General features: G+C 44.3%; 1 long non-coding RNA gene across 1 annotated transcript; it reads left to right on the forward strand.

Annotated features, from left to right (window-relative positions):
* The first annotated feature begins 609 nt into the window (after window positions 1-609).
* Window positions 610-2,987, forward strand: LOC144094594 (uncharacterized). Its single transcript, XR_013306525.1, has 2 exons — window positions 610-775; window positions 2,730-2,987. It is a non-coding gene; the product is annotated as an uncharacterized LOC144094594 (long non-coding RNA).
* Window positions 2,988-17,321: the final 14,334 nt, after the last annotated feature.

Raw genomic sequence — 17,321 nt, forward strand, 5'->3', positions numbered from 1 at the left:
AGATGAAGATGCAGACCATTTTGACGACACTTTTCTGTGAAACAAAATTAAAATCATCTGCGCATTTCTAACATGAACCAGAAAAGCCCAGCTGTTTTACGGCGGAGATAAGGGGTAGCGCAGCAACACGCCTTTATTTTTTTCGGGTGTTTTTAATTTTGAAGCAAAGTTTGGCTAGGAATTCCACGAAGTAGAAAAGTGTAAGCTTCTTCGCAGCATTCAGGCTGCAATACTGAATAATTACAATGAATTCATGCAAGCGCAGAAACTTTTGCGGTTTCATCATTTTCTTTGTGTGTGTGAGTGCAGCCAGACTGCTTACACTGACGTCAGGCTAGCTGAGTGGTGCAAACGGACTGGAAATGCTGCAACGCAGATTTTACGACTCTCAACATGTTTCTCTTGTCGTATTTGATGTTGAAGATCTGAACACTGAGGCTGTGGTAAGCGCTGGCACCAGAAACACTGATAAGTCTCCAGATCTGTCAAGAGAAAATTTACGGCAAAGTTGGCACGAGGCAAGGCCGACACAAGAGAAACGCCTACGCTCTTCCTGTGGGCAGTGTCAGTAATCCCTTTACATTACACTATAAAATAGGTATAAAAAGGGGAGAGGTTTGGCATTCGTTGCCTGACTGGGAAGTAAGCTAAAAGAAACGTCTTTGCCTCTGAGCGAACTTCTCCCCTCGTCTTATCATGAAGCCCAGAACTCTGCTCGCATTCTCTGCCTTCGTATTCCTCATCTGCGTGACGCTGAACCTTTGGGGCGACTTTGGTGAGCATGCACATAAAGAAACTGCTACTTGCTTTGGCAACAAAATCTTTTTGTTGCAATAACTAGCATTAACTTTTTCTTCATCGTAAAGGCCTTAGTCGTATAATGACCTTTAAAAAAGTCACTGACTCAATCAGTAGCCATAAGCCATAGAGTACAGGCTGCGGTGTGCTCTACGGGCCTCTATGCTTAAGGGCGAACGCACTGGAAAATATACGTGCTACCTGCCACCGGTTTAACTGGCTGTACCTGAAATGGGCACAGCTGTAGTGAGATATAATAAATCTGCATATATGTTGTGTTTTATTCGCAGATATTCCATACTGCAGCGCGTTCAATGGGTTTATTGATAGTGATATGGCGGCGCTTTGACAAGATTTGCGGAACGAAATCTTCTTTGAATTCATTTGTGCCTTTTTTCCCATTAGGGCAGCATATTGAAGACAGCCTCGTAGATCATGAGTGAAATTATTTGTGTTTTGCTATCAGCTATTGACAACTACATGCATCAAACCAGCGCTTTTATATATATATATATATATATATATATATATATATATATATATATATATATATATATATATATATATATATATATATAGGAATCAAATGCAAATACCTGGAGAAAGAAAACTAAGCCGGGTGCATATATATTCTTCCTTTGTGACCTTAAAACGGCGAATAGACGGCACTTCGTAACTAGAAAAAAGGAGCTTAATATTTTTTATTCTCTGTACGAGACAAATGCTGGTTGCTGTGACAAAAATTCCTGCCATACCAACGGCATTCTCGTACTGCTGAACGGTTTTACGAATCAACCACAACCGGTTATGTCGCGGCTGCAGAAAATCTACTCGTTGGTTGAACCGAACAAAAAAAATTTTGTTCGTTTGGTGACATTATAATAGCGCCTATTTTTGCCGTCATTCGCTCTAAAATGGTAGTTTTTATTAACAACACCCCTGATGGGAGCCCCTTCTTAGACGCTCATGCGATACTGTCATAGCAACCTCTGCGAACGCGCTCAGTCCAGCATTTGCGATTCGTAATGAGTTAAGATAAGGTGAGGTTTCATTTCTAGGACTTTTCATATTTTTTTTACGTGAGAGCTTTATGTAGGGCACCTTAGGCGGTTTCCGACGAATAGCTCAGACCGCGGTAGGTCTCGCTCCGTGGTCATGAGACCGTCACAATAGCACGCTCTCATTTCGCGCGGATGAGGGGAAGCGGGTAAGGGTGGAAATAGAAATGAGAATGGATCTTGCAGCACTTGTCTGCTTTACCCTCATAGCGGAGAAAGGATGTGGTGGAAGCAAAATGGCAGCTATGAGAGGAGGGTGAAGTTGTGTAGCCTTGATTCATTCATTGGCACATTCAGCGCGAACACAAGACCGGAGGTGAAGAGAAGTAACCCAAACGCCTGCGTGCGTGTTCGTCTCTTGTTAGCGCCAAAGGTATCAATCAATGCATAACCTACGCTTACAAGCTGTCACACTTTTGATTATTTCGTTTCAATCAAAGCGCAGCCACTACTCGCTAATGCGGCCGTCATTGGCTAACGAAAACCCGTAGGCCCATAACGGAACGCTACAGCAAAGCATAGCTCGAGCCACAGCCATCCTTGCTCTGCTGAAGCCACGAAGACTGAGCATCTGCGTAGGTTTCAAAAGCAGCCATGAGGGAAACCACTGTAATAGTGGACACCTGGACTTTTCTGTGATGTAAGGGATTAAGAAGCGGGGAAATGGGCAGATATCTAAAAAGAAAATTTGATTACTTTACGCTTGACTTCCTGCTTAATTTTGGAGTGACGCAACAAGCGTAGACCTTATAATTTTTTTAGCTCCACTGCATGATAAATTTTCGCTATCGACTCTTATCAATGCTGAATGCAAATTCTTTTCTGAAGACTGCGTCACATATACGAAGTCCTCGCACGCTATTCTCTTTTCAGCCGGTGCAGAAAGAGTGGTGGTGACCACATGCTTGGTGCAGAAAGACAATGAAGACTGCAGCCGCTACAAGCCCGAAGGGAAAACATGCGAAGAACTGCAGTGCGAGAAAAGCGGAAAATTATGTTGCATGAAAAATTGCAACACGACCCACTTCTGCATCGATGACCCGGATATCAAACCATAATCGCCACGAAGCGACTGCGGTGGTTCGTGGATACGGTGACAGCTCTACTTTGAATAAAGACTGCGCCTGATGATATTGTAGCCTAAATTTTTTTTCTGTCCATAAAATCGTCCACTATCACTGCGGAACGGAGTCCTTTGCTTTCAACAAGTTGTGCGAAAGCGAAAAACTTGGCTTTCTTTGAATGATAATTTTGTGGTAGAGCACTGAAAAGTTTGATGTAAGCATTGAGGGAATTTTTTTTTTTTCGGGGACGTTACTAGCATCTCTCCCGCATCGTTTCACAAATGTGGCAAACACTGAAAGGAAGCCAGCTTCCCGAGATCGGTAGGCTACATAACATTTGGCAGTTATTTTATGAATTAAAGAAAGGTTGACATCTGAGGTGCTTGAGTGTTTTTGGTCAAAAAAAGAAAAACATAATGCTTTGAAGCCAACGTCTGCACTATTCAATGTATGACATTCTTGGACAAATATATTGAATATTGAAAAAATTGTAGGCTTCTTTTATGAATATATTGAAGCTAATGGTCCATTCTTTCAATGTGGAGCATTATCTGTTTAAGGTTTTTCATATTTCGCATCTAAAAATTAAGAGTTCCTTAGAAAACCAATAGGGAACGCTTTTGACTATTGCAAAAAAATGCAAACCTTCCGGCGGTAGACCCACGGATATAATGATTGTTGTAGTTAAAGCTTGCAATATAAGAAAAAATGCGCTCCTAAATTATTTCCCATTCAAAAACGCTTTCGTCCAAAACTGTTTGGTATGAGTTCTTTCTGACAGCTTTCTTTGAGCTTTCTTGGTCTCTAACGCGAAAGTGACAACAAAATTAGAACAGCGGTCATCTTTTTACTCCGCGTGTGTTAGGAATGAAAGGCAAATACTTAATTTTACTCAGACTGGTTTCACTCAGAGATGTTTTCGAGATACTGAAACACTGGTACCGGTGAACCTGATAGCTGAGGTAACACCATTCCGCGGGACACTCAGAAAAAAGGGCAGCAGGTTCTGTTCCGAGTGTTCATTATCCAATGTGATAGCAACAATGTTTCATTTCAGTGGCCTTGGCTTCGCATTCTCCACATTAGTCTGCGCATGCGTAAGCGTGGGTATCGGTGCAATGAATATGAGGCAAGTAAATCAACAGCAAAGCATGTTGTAGTGCAAAGTGGCTTCAATAAAGGAAAGGAAAGATAGTTGGCGCCTGACGCATTGGATGGCTGTGTTAATTCGGCGCGCAGGAGAAGATTCATTTTTTGTTTATTCGGGGCAAATATAGAACATACATTTCAGTGAGCAGGCTAGTGATTTCTGAACGTCCGGCTGCATTAAAAGATAAGCCAAGAAGATGATGAGGCCATACTTTATTCTTCTTTTGTTTGCCGCTGTGTCAAAACGATCACAAAAGTGAAGAACATTTGGGAGGCGCTCCCGTGGTTTAAAGAAAGGCTTACAGTTTCCTCGTAGGAAAATCATAATCAATGTATCGAGCAGCTATTCTCCAATGGGAGTCTACTTTGAAACCTAACGTAAGCGCGACCGGAGATGGAACGAATGATGGAAGTTTAACGTTGTTAGACAACGTGCGACGCGTGGATTACAAGGAACTTGCAAACTGGCAAAATTCTACCTAGGTTTCACTGGAGGTAATGAATAAGGAGTTGCAATGCGTAGAGGACATCGCTGGCACTTCCTCATATTTTCAGGGTACATACCGATGGTACATAAAAGTGATCTAGGGCAACCGGCGCTGAAGTTAAGTGATGAGATTTTGAATTTTGAAGTCAGCTCTGCTAGGTATGGCCGCGACTCACAAAATATAAGGCGCAAATTTCACAGCCCTTTTACAATCCTTTCTTTTCCAGTGGAATGTTCATTTTCGAAGGAGAGTATTTTCCTGAAAGGGTGTTCGCGTGCAAAGGCTAGTTTTCCTGATATAGCAGTCAGTAACGCAGTGAATACAATGAACTAGCTGCACCTAAGAAAACTGCACCGTCAGTATACCTAGCCTCAAGTTCGTACATCAGCCTCTAAAGTGAGGACATCAGCCTTAACCCCTGCTCTGGAGGTTTAGGCTGTGAGCCATGTTGCCTGGCTATGCGGCGATGTTCGCTTGCGCCTTTTGCGCTCTTGACGGCTGCAAAGCGAAGACCTTGCGTGTATACAGCGGGCAGGTTTCCCTTTGTGTGGCTGACGTCGGTTGGGGTCATTGAACTGTGCCAAGATTTTAGTAAGGGGGCTTTTTGGTATTTGTTTTGGTTCCGATGATGATGGGCACATCGAAAGTGATCCTATGGTCTGCTTCTCAGGAATGTTCGGCTATCGGATTACGCTCGATTGCTAAGTTGTGGACGTCGTTTTTGACTACGCAAAATCCCCGTAGGAGCAACCTGGGGGCTGCTGGTAGGCCAGCTAGGTCGCACAACCTTGTGACCTGATCACTACCTCCCCACTCGATTGCGGGCAAACTTTCCACCGTGACAGGTGGTCGCCAGAGGTTCCTCCACAAGACCAACCTGGGTCTCACAAGCCCCACTGGTGGCAGCACCTGCCATCGCAAGGCACGGGCACATTTTCTAACCGCTCGACCACTACACGAGGAGTGGTATGATGACTCCGAGGAATATATTAATGCAAAGTAGTGAATGACACATATATGTGCATTGACACATTAACGCTATCGCGTCATATACTTCAGGTGGAGCCAGCCGCCGCGGTGGCCCAGTGGTGATGGCGCTCGGCTACTGACCTGTGTGAGGCGGCTTCGATCCCGACTGCGGCGGTCGAATTTCGATGAAGGCGAAACTCTAGAGGCCCGTGTGCTGTGCGATGTCAGTGCACGTTAAAGAACCCCAGGTGGTCGAAATTCCTGGAGCCCTTGTCCCTCACGGCCTCAGTCGCTTTGGGACGTTAAACGCAATAAACCAAACTTCAGGTGGAGCTTGTTGGTATGGCGGTGACTCAGGCTATGTGGGATTCTGTAGTGGACGGCCCGGATATTTTTGGCCATCGTGGATTTTTTAACGTGCATTGACATCGCAAAGCAAACGGGTCTCATTTCGCCTCCATCGAAATGCAACCGCCTTAGCCAGAATCGAATCCGCCTCTTTCGGGTCCGCAGCCCAGCACCTTGACCACTGAGCCTTCGCTTAAGCTTAAGTTTTTTCTCACACCATATCTAACCATTATTTGCAACATTTTATGACGTAAATTACCAAGATTAACATTAATTTTTTGTTATTTTTCTGCAAATATATCTCATAAAGTCTCGTAAAAAACGCTTTTAATCCATTACGTATCTAAAGAACCAATAAAATACATTTTAGAGGCATCTGTAAAAGAAATCTGAAATCGAAACTAACGATGGCAAAACGATACTGGGACAGGAACAGTAGTCGCAGAAAGGCTCGTAGCTTCCTCGAGCGCAGACGGAAGAAATGAAGGGCTGATAGCGCAGGAAGGAGCACAGGAAGCAGACAAAAGCACGCTCGCGAAAGACCCCATGAATGAGGCACGAAAACATGCGCCCTTTAAGGCAATGGCCTGTGCAAAAACGACCGTCTACTGATGGGACCAATGCGTTGTACGCGAAGCTCTTCATGCGACATGGGTGAGGAGTGTCGTGCAGTGTACGCGGTAGACTGCGGTTCACGTCGGACATTTGGCGTGTACAAGACCAACACCGCGAGATTCTATTAAGTGCTTTCCCAGCAGATAATGTCACTATACCTTTGCACTTCGGCCAACGTGCAGGGCAAGTTCAGAGAAAAAAAAATCTCTGGCTGTCTCGAAGCAACGGCTTCGTTTACCCAGAAATGCCATTCCATTTAACACCACTCAACGACATCAGCAAGCGTCTATAGTCACGCCGCGTAACCTCTTCATGCGCATGAGAAGCCTCACTTGAACGTGTAGCCGGCCCAAATAGTACGGAAGTTGGTAGGGGTACAATGAATAAGGTTTCCAAGCTACATTATCTAAAACGAACTCTGCGATACGCTTCCAGTAACACAAAACTTTTGGCATATAAATCTCTTGTAATTCCAATCATGCAATGTGCTAATGTTATTTGGGATCCGTTTACTGTTTTTAAATGCTTATAAATTAGAAAAAGTAAAAACAAGGTAGAAAGATTTATCCTTAATAAGTACAGCGTAACGTAAGTTTCTAACCTTGTTCTGAAAGTTGATCTTGTATTCATTTCATAAAAAAAAAACAGAATATCTCGCTTCGGCTTCTTGTTCAATATACTAAAGGGTCATTTCCAGAGCAACAGATCTGAGTATATTGCACTTTCGTCTGGTTACCCACCTAGAAATAGGAATAACTTTACTTCCGTTTCAATGCAAGAACGATGTGTTTAAATATTCTTTCTTTCTGCGCACTATGGCAGATTGGAATGCTCGATGAATCTGTTGTATCCTTAAATGATTTCGAGGAATTTGTTGCCGATATTTTAACGGGATTTGTTGCAGTATAAACTTTTTATGATCATGTTAAGAACGTCACAGAGTTGTCAGAATGCTTGTTGGCACCGTTGTAACTATTGGTTTCTCTCTTTTTTTTCTATTGTTCTCTTATGTAAACCCCACTCTGCACCGACTCCTTCAACAGCAGTAAGCAGTATTGTAAATAAATAATTAATATCTGTGAGATTGGAGCCTTACCGTCGGAGCTCGTTTTGGAACGAGGAAGCACTGATGTTCTGGACGATCTTCTCAGCGGCAACACGGCCACTTTGAAATACATCGACCCAGCGACGTCAGTGGCAGAGTGGAAACGGGCTGAATGTAATTTGTTTTGTTACATTCATTGCAGGTCATTTCTCGCAGGGGATACAAGAACACAAAACACATAGCTCGAATGCAGACTTAATGACGGCCCAAACAAACAGCTCGGAAGTGCGCACTGTATTCTTGTTCCTAGAACGTATACTGATATTCAGTGATACGTCTGAAGATGTATAAAAATATGTATTTAATCACCACGGTACACGACAGTAACATACTGTTTAGCATTCTTGGAATATCATAACAAAGAATGCTAAGTAATATGTTATGAAACAACAGTTTTACTCAAGGGATTTCAAACCTAGGTGATTCCGTTTGACGACAATTACATGCCTTTCCTGGCTTGAAGCAAAGCCTCCTCTAAATTCTCCATTTCTGCTTGCAAGCATCCACAGGCAGATTACAGTAAAAATCCAAAATGCGGCTATAACAAAAAATCCAGTTGTTCAATAAAGCGAATGCCAGATAGGCAGAGAGTAGCCTTTATTTGCTCTCCAGACCATAGCGCGAACTTCCGTGACTAGGCTACATTAGAAGCGAAAGTGGTGGATCGGTGATTGTTGTTTGTTCCTGGGAGCCGAGACGCTCGCACATGTCTAATTACGGGAGCTAATGAAGCCCCAACTCTCGGGATATTTGTAGATAAAAGCGGAAAGTTCCGTTCGGTGTGACCGTCGTTGCTCCCGTTCTAGTGTGACCAGATAATTTTATTTCCTGGCTTCTTGCACCACTCTGCTAGAACACTTGCACGCGTGTCTGTGTGTGTGGGTGGGTGTGTATGTGTGCGTTTGTGCTTGCGTGCATGTGTACGTGCGTGTGTTTCCACACGAAAAATCCCAGGTACAGCTTGTTGTTACATACACTTGAAGACGTGTCGCTGGGGGAAACACCCTCGCTCTCTGCCCTCGGCGGCTGGGATGTGTTTCTCATTTCCGGCTCACAAGGAAGATTCATTGCATTAAAGGCGTTTGCGCTCTCACCCCGTTCCGAACAGTCGCTTGCAGGAGCTATTGAGGATCAAAGAGAAAGGAAATTAGGCATTTTATTTGTTTGCTTTTGACCTTCTTTGCTACCGGAAACAACCGGAAGGAGTGGATATATCTGATCTTCTGCGCACTGAAGCCAAAATGCATCAAAAGGACTCTGCGAGAGCGGGCACTTCATCTTCTTTTGGCTCAACATAAGACTAGTTAGAATACACAAATATCGAAGTCTTCGTGAAACAATGCGCTAGGAGTGTCAGGCACAAGGACTAAGTACCACAACACGAAGTAATCATGCTTTTTACTTTTTATTCTTTCACTCATTATTTCCCAAAAGGTAAGGATTAGATGCGAGGGCAGGTGTTAGCCTCATACCATGCTGTGTACTTCAAAACAAGGGACGCGTCATAACTCGAAGTAATTGTTTTCTGGTTATAAAAAAAGTAACCAGAAAAACATTTCTGTCCCCCTGCACTTGAAGCAGGCAGTGTTTGCTTTATGTTGGTTTATCGTCCCAAAGCCATTCACGATATGAGGGATGAAGCAGCCACTGAGAAAGTGTTCAAGATTTAAAAACTCTTCGCTCAATGAGTGTGGTTTTATTTGCTCTGGAGAATCATGTTGCAGGCACTGTGAGTGAGGCGTGGCTTCCTTATCGGTAAAGTAGGAGATGCACAAGTGGGCACAAACACACCAGTGATGTTTCATGCCCTAACCAAACCTTCCCTTATTTAGAGAAAAATATGTATTTTGGTCACTGTACATCACAGATGCGCGGAAAATCCCGGCATTTTTTTTGGATTATAATAAACTGCCTTTTTTCTCATTTATTTTTGCATTTCATCAGGATTATTGAAGATTAAAGAGCACGAATTTCCTAACTGCAACCAATTTCGCGTAATGTGTTTCTTTTTCGGTGCTGCACCACGTATTTTGAGCAGGGATGACGCGTGAGAAATGTTAGTCGCCGTCACCCTGTAAAGCTACGTGTTGAAAGAAAAAAAAATGCTAAGATCCCATTTTCAAGCATTATTCAGTAAGAATACAGAACAAGCAAAGCAAAAAAGATCGTAACTGATCAGCATGAACCATATCTTGTATGTTGCTTTTATAATTAGGTCTAATGTCGCTCAGTTAGTAGATGTGTCCTGTAGGTTGAGACGGAACTTCGATAAATGAAAAAAAACATTATGTTATGATAGGATTGTCGTGAGTTTTCGTGATGCAAGTAAGTGGACCAGCAAAGCACATCGCACGATGCATCGGTGACATGAGAAGCTTACCGCCCGAGAAAGGGCTGTATTTGCGCCAGGCGCGAGAAGGAGTGTATAGAGACGAGATATAGAAGAGCGCAAGAAAATGGGAGGAGACTCATCTGTTTTTTTTTTTTCGTATTAATGTTCGACTGACAACGTAAGTGTCTGCACCGACGTCAATGTTGTGCAATAACGGGACATACCGGGTGTTTCCGCTAAAACTTTCAAAAATTCTTAAAGATAGACTTTCCAAGAAAAAAAAGAAAACCTTTACAAGAGGGAACCCTCAGCACCGGCAGATATCAGTGATTCTAAAAAAAAACATGCTAATCACCTAGATAATTGACTAGAATTTACGAATTAAGTTTTAAATAAAAGAAGTTTGGCTGTTGATGCCAATGACGAGGTTGTAGTCACGAAGAAGACGATTCTGTATACGTCTTAAAGCGTCGAAAATCTCATTGTTTAGAGACTTGCAGCGCCAAAAAACATCTCATTTTTTTTCCACACCAAACCGAAACTCACCGCATGAGGGGCGCCGTAAGTCTAGTGCAAATGCAACACTGGCCGGTGAGAATGACTGCGGTGGCCAATTCGAAATTTATCTCTTTTCCTTGGCTAGCAAAGCGTTGACGCTGAGCTTAGTTGTTGTTGGCCTCACTAAACATGGCACATACCCACGCGGGGGGGATCGGCCAAGATTTGGTGGCACATGCCAAGAAGAATCACATCTACAGGTATTTGCAAGGAAAAGGAAGGCATGACTTGTAGAAGCGGAACGGCGAAATGACGAACCAGAGAGTGACCGGCGTTATCGTTCGCTTCTTCGCTCGGAGCAAGAAAGCGTGTAGTCACCGCCAACTACGCGGCCGTCGATTTCGAGAACCCTGTTAGGCACTGCAGCCGGCCGCGCGCTCTGCCTGTGCAGTTATCCTCGGAAGCAGGTTTTTTTTTCTTCCTTCCCACCACGCTTGATTCGTTAAAGAAATAAAGCCACGATTCTGAGAATGGCGTGCAGATTTGTTTAGCGGTGCTGGTTACTTGACATGCATTGCGTAATACCAGTTAGTTCAGTTAATTTGCATTATATCGGCGTGACAGCGAAACTTAACGTGACTTCTTGGCTGAATACTCTTTGGCGTTATAGCGTGAAGTGACTTCCTACCAGGTGCCTAAATTGTGTTGCCGCGGAAGAAGGCGAGTCTTTTTTGTTGTAAGAGGTGGTAGCCTATGATTAGGAAATTTTGACCACAGGTGTTTAACAGTTCCGAGCCGCAGAATAAATAATAATTAACAAGAATATTATATTTAAATGTTTCAGTTGGTTGGAGCCTCATTCGGCCACTACCCCACGAAAGGGATATCATTTGGGAGGACAACACACAATATTTACATGATGTGCTTAAACTGCTTTCCCTCCTTTGCAATGTACAGAAGGCCTCTTTCATGGCGTTCACAGTAGATAAAAGCATCTGGCTGGGAATGTTTTCAAGTGATATTCTTACACGTTCTTAATATCTTCGAGTTGGGTGGTTCGGTCTTGAAAACCTCGTTTTAAAATATCCCCGGGAGAAGAAAGACAAGGGGAATAAATCACGCAACCTAAAGTACAAGGCTGTAGTCACACCCGGCCCAGTCAATTGGTTTTGAAATAACTCGACCGTAAATTGAAGAGCTGATGAAGGAGAATGCGGCTGGGCTTCGTCATGCTGGAACCACACTTTTTTTCAAATCAACCAGTGGCAGCTGAGGCAAAATCAGACATGACATCCTATAGAACGTAGTCTGCTTCTCTCGAGATAGGTTTCCGTTGAGATTGCAAAGACCTAAAATACGCCCGTTACAAATGTCACACTAAACATTTGTCGACCATCTTACCTGGGGCTTATGCTCAAGTAGTCAGTCTGTGTCCTGGTAGCATCGGTGATGGGCGTTGTGCACATTCGAAACCCTGTGTACCCAGTCAGCTCATAGTACACGCTGGAGAAATTCGGTCTTCGTCGAATGCTATCAGTTACCAGTCGCAAAAATCGAGCCGTTTCTCAAAGTCTCTTTGTCTCAGCTCCTGGAAGAACACATATGATATTGCTGATAGCTGTCTCTTGAGAGTGGCCTTTAAATAAAGCCGGGCTCCCTTCATATGCGCCAAAAATTTCCCTGAACCTCGTTGCCGGGCACGGAGATGCACAGAGTGGATCACACTCGTCTAGAGTGGTCTGACGGGCGCTCAGAACTGCATGCGCCTGCGACGGCTGTCGGCAGCCACCAGGTTGGAATGGCAAGTAGTGCCACGAGCATGGACACTGCGGCATTCGCGGCCGACCGAGATATAGGCCTGCGTGATAAGCGGGTCGCTCTTTATCAATGAAACAGCACTCCCGGCTGAGCCGACAATACGTCACGCTGCCGTCGCACTGGTTACAGTGTACCATAGCCGCGCGCGAGGCGATAACGCCAAGAAAATGCGTGCGTGCTTTGTCATGCTCGTTCACGACTTAGTCGCCACCAGTGCTCTTTCAGTTACACATACCCGGCCCGTGCGACCCGCAGATAACGGAGGCCCGTATCCCGGAAGGCCTCAGCATCCACGCTTAAGGCGCTGTTGACCATGCGATCTCGAACGCGGTGGATGCCGCCAGGCGCCGCAGGCGCCGTTGGAAAAGCCGGCCGGATAGCTGTAGACAAGTGTGATTGACTGTATACGCCAGGACATCGATGTCAAAATTATCGCTAGCACTGGCTGGCCGTTTCCTTGTCGGAGCATAGACGGATGCAGTGGTTCTATGTGGATGAAATATCGATTTCAATGTCGGACGAGTCGGCACACAAGAGCCAGGATGTTGGGCAGAACAGAGTATGGGTGCCAGCGTGCAAGTGCCCATTTACGCGCTCACGCAACTGATCACAATGCCCGCTTTCACGACAACGGAGTATTAGAGTTGCGCCGGCGCAACCATTATCACAATATTCACGCTGCGACGTTGAAGTTTTGGATTTTACATGGGTGAGGTGAGACTTCCTCAAATTTAAGTATTTTCAGATCCTGACACTGCCATGGATGGATGGATGGATGGATGGATGGATGGATGGATGGATGGATGGATGGATGGATGGATGGATGGATGGATGGATGGATGGATGGATGGATGGATGGATGGATGGATGGATGGATGGATGGATGGATGGATGGATGGATGGATGGATGGATGGATGGATGGATGGATGGATGGATGGAGGGAGGGATGGATGGATGGATACGGCTGAACCCTTTAAATCGGGCGGTGGCTCAAGCCACCTAGCCATGAATTATGAAAATTTACTCTTCTCTTGATTTTAGCCACCAATCAGATAACCTTCGCTTGGTTACTTCTACCCGCTTAAAATCTACTTTCCCTTCACTGTCCCTAAACCCCAATGCCTTGGATAAATCAGCCCCGCTGCTTTCCACATTTGGGTGAAGCCCTCTACAGAAAAGAAACAAGTGTTCAGCCGTTTCCTCCTCCTCTCCGCACGCTACGCACAACGTGTCCATCTCGTGGTACCTCACGCTGATGGTTATGTCGCCTAAGCGCCACCTAGCGAGCACTTCGAATCTAAACGTCGTAATTTTTTTTAAACTGGTGCTTCAAACCAGAAGGCCTGCAGCATATTAGCCTGCAGCCACTGCCGCGCAAGCTCTCCTTGCCTCACGGACGAAACTTCATTGTCTGATACACTTTCTAACACGAAGGCATTATACGCGAACAGTGTAAACACGGTGTCTAAATGAACGGATGATGACTCCTCACATCTAGCCCGTCTGATAGTCACATCAAAAGCGGCGGAGCTGAGTGTCTAGTGTCTAGACAGTGTCTAGCTAGCTGGCAGTGTCTAGCTAGTGTCTATTTGAGAGTGATTGTTTGAGCTGAGTGTAGTGGTTTCCTAGTCAAGAAAATTAGCACAGACGCTTCGAATTGGCCGTCACAGAAATTGCAACACATCTCCAAGGGGCGTCACGTTCTCGCAAAGTAGCGGCGCTCCTCATGCGCTTGGTTTCGGTTTGATGCGAAAAAAAAAAACGAGATTTTCTTGCGATGCATGACTTTAGAAAATTAATTTTTTTGTAGCGATAGCTACATTACGGTAGCATTTCGAGCCTTCAGCGTGGCGGCGCCGTGGCGGTGGCGGCGCCGTCACCCTCTGGCTGTGCCGCCACGCTGTCGCGTGGTCGGTCACGTGGTGCGGAGCAGCTGCCGGTTGCGTGGCTCCATGGCTAATCATGTGGTTCATCACGTGGTTTGTCACGTGACCAAGTTCCACTCGGCCAGATGTTGCTATCGCGTCACTCCAGGTTTAACCAAAGCTAAACCACCACCAATTTTTTTTTTCGCCTTAAAATGACACGGCATTGTCTTCGCCGTGGCTAGAAACCCTTCGCTGGCAATAACCGACGAACTTCTTTCATTAGAAAGTTCATTAGTTATTTTAGGTTATTAGCTAGGCAATCAACTTTTTTTGCCAATATTCGTGTCCGTCCAGGCAGCAAGTTTTCCTCTGTAGAGGTTTTCTCTTTTGCTGGAAAAGACTATTTTAAAGAATTTTTGAAAGTGTTCGCGGGGATGCCGGGTATACATGAAGGAATTAAGTCAGCAGTTACCAAAAAATAAGTAGCATATGAGAGGATTTTTCTTAATTTGCGAGCTTAATTTATTGAATAATATTAGACATGTTATTTTATCGACGGAGATAACTGATTAAAAAGCTGAAGAAAAAACAAACACATGCAGCCGGTTGGATCGGAGCCCACGACCTTCGAATTCGTCCGACGGTCTTCGGAGGTCGTGAGTTCTGGTCCCATCGGTAGCACGTGGTTGTTTTTTTTCTGCTTTCTAATCATTTATCTTCCAGCGATGAAATAATTACACTAGTAATATCCCATTGATAGGGCCACAAATTATAAAAAAGATAAACATTCCCCTATGCTACATGGTTTCGGTGACTGTTCTCTTCCTTCTTTTTATATGCATAACGAGCCCCTTAGTTCTCTTCTCTTGTCTGTTGTACACATTAACGGGAGTAATTTATTAAACAACAAAGCAAGAAAGATGGATGCGCACTATCAGGAAGGCGAATATAAGGGGTCGGGGCTCCCTGCTGACTCTCGCTTAGCCGTTTATCGAAATCTACCTCGGGGGTCTCAGTAGGAGGGGGCACGTAAACCCCTTGCGCAACATTATGATAGTATCGTTGTAGTTTGAGTAGGTTCGTAGACTGCCGTAAGGAAAGGGATTACCCGCTGACATTGCTTGAGTCTTCTGCCCTTTTTCTTTTCTCGTTTGTAGGCGGGTTTTGCGTTGCTGTAGACATGACCTTTATTGTTAAGAAACAATGCCTCTACCAGAAAAAGAATGCAATTTCCCGGCCGATTCTTAAAAACTTCCTGAAAGCTCCTCAACTTTCGCTTTTGCCTTTAGACTGAATTTTTGGTAAGAGAATTCCCTGAAGTAGGCTTAACTTTCCAAATGAAATAATACTGATACACAGATATGTGCACGCACACTCACAGAGAAAGTATAAAAGAGAATTTCGATTATCTCCAAAAGTGTTTCCTTTTGTGAATTCCTTGTGCCTTGGCAGTTTAGGATTGAAATAACTTTTACATTTTCTGATATTATATAGACATCAAAAGCAATGTTTGCCCTCAAAACAATACTTTCATATCATAAGCTAAGTACGCAGGTACGTTCCGCAGCACACAGAAATGACAAAACTGACTGAAACTCAAGCAACACCCCAGTAATGTAGGACTACATGGCTAACAAGCGCAATCAGAACACCAGGTGGCATAAGATATTGTATTTGCCGAAAACATTTAGATAAAATCAAGAGGACTATAGCTGTGGCGTGCAGATGTCGGTGAAATGAAGCACGATAACCTGATATTGGAAGAGAATGTCTTTTCATTGATCTTTTGCACTGATTCCGCCAAAAACAATTGGTCCGCATGGTTTAATCTTGTTTTCTGCAAGTCGAAGCTTTTCGAAGAAACAGCATATATTTCGGTCTTATATAAACAACTGAGAGAAAGAAAAACTGTAAATTTTAAGGTATTTATTCACTACTTCTGGCAAAGACACGACAGGGACTGCATAGGAAATCATCCAAAGTCGCGTAAGTCTTGCAACGAAAAGAAAACCTAGCAAACATTAATTTGGAAGCCGAGTGCAGCGTTAAGTGGAAATTTATTGCACAAGTTATGTTTGAATATTTTTTACGCTACTGAGGATTGTGTTTTATTAGGCAGTGGCTTAAAGAAAAAATTTAAGGAAATAAAAGCCAGAGGTTGTGTCACAAGTAGCGGTAAACTTTAGAAACGCTTTATTCCCATGACAGGGGCTGGGAAACTATATTTTAGATCCGAGCTATTCGGTCACATAAGCCTCAGTGTCGTAAAAGTAGTGTAGCACAGGCGAACATGCTCGAATGTTCGTTGCGATACGGCATTGACTCAGGTTGTATGAGTTTGTTTGCAAAAGGCGAGGCAATATCCGCACGCATTCATGAAACCCAAAACGTAATTCTGTGACATAGAAATACTGTCAGTATGCACTTTGTCCCAGACAGCGAAGCATATATGCCCCTCCAAATTCTTTCCCGTGAGGAAGGGGCAACGTCTCAAACGTTTGTTTTGTTGTTGACAACCTTTTTATGAATATTAAGATGTATTTATGTGCGTCCCCGAATAAAGGGATACATGTAACCTATTTAACGCTCCATATAGATGAAATCTAGGTGGCGGTTTCGCGTCAATGTTGTCTACGTTTCATTCATTTTGAGCCAAGAAATTTCTTTTCGTGTAGTGATGTAACTTAAGTGCGCACCAGCGAGACTAGGAATAAGTTGCACATGTCTGGTGCCAAGCGATACCAGACAGAACTAGGCCCCTTATTTGGTCTGAACAATTACAATCCTAACTTCAACGACACAGCAGCTTTGTCTTAAGTTCGCATCAGTGTTTCCGCCTGACGTTGGCGTGTGGCGCGATGCAGTCTTTAAATCGCCATGGGACGTGCCTTCTCCACTCGCCCGATCTATCCAGCAATTAAAGTATGTCATTCCGTATCCCCCGGCCCTCTACCCATTCCTCAACTGGGAGTGACCACCGCGTTTTCCTTGACGCTACCCGTAGCCTCCCACTGACTCACCCTCTCACCCCTCTTCTCTTCCTCCTCCTCCTCCCTCTTTCGCCCTATCCCCTCTCCACATTCCCACTTTACCAACGAGGCTTCGTGCGTTGCCAGCAATGCCAGACACTTTTGAGTTAAAGTGGTCTTTAATGCGAACACATAGAAAAGTAACATGCGCAATTTTCCCAAACAAGGCATGTTTTAATGG

This window comes from Amblyomma americanum, chromosome 6 (assembly GCF_052857255.1).
Source record: "Amblyomma americanum isolate KBUSLIRL-KWMA chromosome 6, ASM5285725v1, whole genome shotgun sequence".
Classification (NCBI taxonomy): Eukaryota; Metazoa; Arthropoda; class Arachnida; order Ixodida; family Ixodidae; genus Amblyomma; species Amblyomma americanum.